This window comes from Carlito syrichta, unplaced genomic scaffold (genome assembly GCF_000164805.1).
Source record: "Carlito syrichta isolate Samal-C Ts95f unplaced genomic scaffold, Tarsius_syrichta-2.0.1 Scaffold306946, whole genome shotgun sequence".
Taxonomy (NCBI): domain Eukaryota; kingdom Metazoa; phylum Chordata; class Mammalia; order Primates; family Tarsiidae; genus Carlito; species Carlito syrichta.
The window spans coordinates 1,167,057-1,171,037 of record NW_007251042.1 but is presented as its reverse complement, the minus strand read 5'-3'; the positions used below and the strand labels follow the sequence as shown (position 1 = coordinate 1,171,037).

Sequence of the window (3,981 nt, the reverse complement as noted above, 5' to 3'; positions counted from 1 at the left end):
ATCCCTAAACTTACAAAGACATTACAGAAAAAGAAAATGCTAAACTAATATCCTTCATAAACAGAGATATGAAAATATCCTTAAGAAAGTATCAGCAAATTAAACCTAGCAATATGTAAAATGATAATACATCACAACAAGTGAAATCTAACCCAGGACTTCAAGGTAGGTGTAACATTAGAAAGTCAATGCAATTAATCATTTTAAAAGCATAAAGGGGAAAAACCGTATTTATAGTACTCCCAATGGATGCCAAAAAAATCACTTGACTCGTTTCAATATCCATTCATGATTTAAAATAGCAAACATGGAATGAAGGGGATTTTATCCGATAAAGGGCATTGTCCGTTCATTTCCTGCAGACGGCGGTGTCGGGCATTGGCAGCGCAGATTATCTCTGGCCATGGTGGTGGTGGCAGCCGCGTCGAGCCCGGCCCATGGCGACCCCCGAAGTACAGCTTCGGTAGGGTCAGCCCGCCGCCGACGCCGCCGACGCCGCCGTAGCGCTGTCTGGCAGGGACCTGTCACTCATGGTGCCCGGCTGGAGGCAGCGGCCGGGGGGTCGTCCTGGGGGAAGGCCATGAAGTCCAAACTGAAAAACGGGGTGGCAGCCCAGGCTGCCAGAGATGAAAAGAAAGCGCGAATGAATGAGCTGGAACAATAAGTGGTAGATTTGGAAGAACAGGACCAAAAACTTTGCTAGAAAAATCAGTTTTTGGAGAGAAATCTCATGGTTTTGTAGCTGAGGACCAGGAATTAAGATGGCATTTGGGACCACGCCTGTAATCCCAGCAGTTTGGGAGGCCGAGGCTGGAGGATTGCTTGAGCCCACCAGTTCCGAGACCAGCCTGGACAAGATAGCAAGACCTCAGATCTAAAACAAACAAACAAGATAGCGAGACCTCGAATCTACAGTAAATAAATAAATGGATAAATAAATAGAAATCAGCCGGGCGTGATGGCGCCTCTAATCCCTGCTACTCAGGAGTCCGAGGCAGAGGGATCACCTGAGTCCAGAAGATCAAGTGAACTGTGATTGTACCCTGTCCAGCCAGGTGTCAGTGAGCCTCCGACGTGAAAATGAAAAAGGACAGTGCTTGAGGATGGATCCTCTGGTTACTGAAGAGAAGACAGAGACCCAGGGGAATGGAGCGAGACCAGTGGCTGGGTCTGCTGAGTCCCCAGCAGGTGCAGCTTCAGTTGTCACCCCTCCAGGTCATCTCCAGGTGGATTCTGATGGTGTTGTCTCTTCAGATTCAGAGTCTGGTATTCTGTTGGGCATTCTGGACAACTCGGACCCAGTCATTTTCTTCAAATGTCCTTCTCCAGAGTCTACCAGTCTGAAGGAACTCTCAGAGGTCGACCCAGAACGATACAGTTCCTTACAAGCCTCCTTTTCTCAGTGGATGGAGATGTCATCAATCAAGCTGGAAGACATTCATGAACTCATTCCTTTCAACCACAGTTAAACAAGCCCCTAGTCTTAGATATACCTTCTGAGACAGAGAGCCAAGCTGATGGGGAGGTGAAAATCAAGGAAGCACCCCTCAGCTCTGAATTCATTGTCTCAGTGGAGGAAACACCTGCCAGATGACTTCACTCCAGAGATGGGTATCTCATATCTGATTTTATCCAGTCACTGCCTGAATCCATCTCCCTACCTGCTGAATGGTGACTAGGAATATCGGGGTGCTCCTTCCTTCTTCTCAACCTGTCCTGTCCACTTGGTGTAAACCATTCTTGGGAGGACACTTTTGTCAATGAACTCTTGCCCCAGCTGACTGATGTCTAAGGAGTGATCTGATATGTTGCCCTTTTCGTGACTGTGACATTGTCTGGAGAAGAGCAGAGAAGCCTGTCTATGCTCCATTCAAAAAGCCAAAAAGTAGAAAGTGTACAGACCTAGAGAATTCCTCTACAGTATTTATCTGTTCGAACCTCATAGTTGACCCCAAGCAGTCCAAGGTATTCAGGTACATTACCATGATCCAGAATTACAGCTTTTGAGGTTGCATTTTTATCTTAAAAGTGGTAGTTTGCCCTAAAATACCTATGCAAGGGCCATCAGACAAGTGTCTTGAAGTAGACATGGAATTTATGAATGGCCTTTTATTGGCCCTTTATAATTTCTCTTTCCCCTTCTTGGCAATCCAGACTTGCCTCCAATTTTAGGTCCTTTGGTTTGCTTCTACAAGCAGAGAGAACACCTTCCCGAGAGGGCTCTTCTTTTTTACTCATGTACCATTCAAGTAAAGATCAATAATCTTTTGTTGAAATATGCTGTGTACATATACTGTGTGATGGAATCTTTTCCTGCTAGTGTAGCTTCTGAAAGGTATTTTCTCCATTTATGTGAAATGACTCTGCAATTTAAAAGTGCAATGAAAGAGAGAGAGAATATTTATTTTTCACAATTCTAGATGCTGGAAAGTCCAAGAGCATGAAGCCATCGTCCCATGAGGATCATCCCACTACAAAAGTTTAAATAATCTACCAAATAGCAACTAGACATAGTGTATAAATTTAGCAGTATCAAAGGCGATACGGCCAATGCATAAACTCAATTTTATTTCTATATAGAAGCAATAAACAATTTGAAAATAAAGGACCTAAACACATTCCACTAAAAATAACATTAAAATATTTAGAAAGACATTTACAAAAGATGTGCAAGACCCATACATTGAAACTTGAAAAATATTGCCAAGCTTATGTAAAGAAAGCCTAAATAAATAAATCCATCTCCATGGATTGGAAGATTCAATACTGTTAAAATGTCATTTCTCCCAATTGAGCTCTGCCTTTTTTTTTTTGAGTGGGAGTTTCACCTGTCGCCCAGGTTGGATTACAGTGACATGCTCACAGCCACGGGATCCTCCACCCGCCGGGCCCAGGTGATCCTTCCACCTCAGCCTTCCAAATCGCTGTAACTACAGGCACACGCCACCGCGCCCAGCTAATCTTCTTGAATTATTGTAGAGACGAAGTTTCGCCATGTTGCCCAAGCTGGTCTTGAACCCTTGGGCTCAGGCAAGCCTCTCACTTCCGCCTCCCAAAACGCTGGGATTACAGGCGTGAGGCACCGCGCCTAGGGCGCTCTACAGTCAACGCAGTCTCCATGAATAGCTCAGCAGGCTTTTTAGAATTACAAAAAAAAAAATTAATAACATTTATATGTAAATACAAGCTACTTCGGGGAGGGGGAACCCAGTGGGAGAACACAAATCGCCCGATTTCAAGCCGGATTATGAAGCTACAAGAATCAAAGACGTTGTGCGGGCATGAGACTAGGCAAAGAGGGATCCTCGGAATCGAAGAGTTTAGAAATGGACAGCCCTCATCTGCAGTCAGTTGCATCTCAACAAAAGTGCTAAGGCTACTCGAGGGGGAAAGAAAGTCTGTTCAACAAATGGTGTCAGAATAAAACACAGTAGAAAACACACACACACACACACACACACACAGGTAGTTAAGAGTTCACGAACAAGAAGAGGAGCCGGTGCCCTGAAAAGGAGACGGGATCGGGACCGGCCTCGAACGCCCCGTCGGGAAACTTTTCCGCTCCTCCCCGCCCAGCGCGCGCCGGGGGCCGTGCCCGCCCAGACTTGCGCAACGCCGGCGGCAAAACCAAGCGCCTCCCGGGGCCGTCGCCAGATCGCGGGCGAGCAGCGCGTGGGACGGAGGGCCTCGGAGTCAGGGCGTTTCCGCGCGGGGGACCGAACCCGTGAGCCGGGGGCGGGGACCCCTCTCGCTGTCGCCATGAGACTGCGGGGACAGAGCGCACCCGCCGGCTTCCGCGCCGGGGCAGGGCGCGCCCCCGGCCCCAGGCCCCGGCTCTGGGCCCCCAGGGTCCTCCTGTTCGTCGCCTGCGTCTGTGCTCGGCAGCCGGTGAGTCCCCCTCGCCGTCCCTGGGATCTGGGCCGCGGAAGAGCGCGCAAGATGTCAAAAGAGGGCGGGGGGCGGGGTGGGGGGGCACGACTG

General features: G+C 48.3%; 1 pseudogene; it reads left to right on the top strand.

Annotated features, from left to right (window-relative positions):
• Nucleotides 1-403: 403 nt before the first annotated feature.
• LOC103265929 overlaps nucleotides 404-3,981 on the top strand; it is a 4,800-nt pseudogene continuing 1,222 nt past the window's right edge.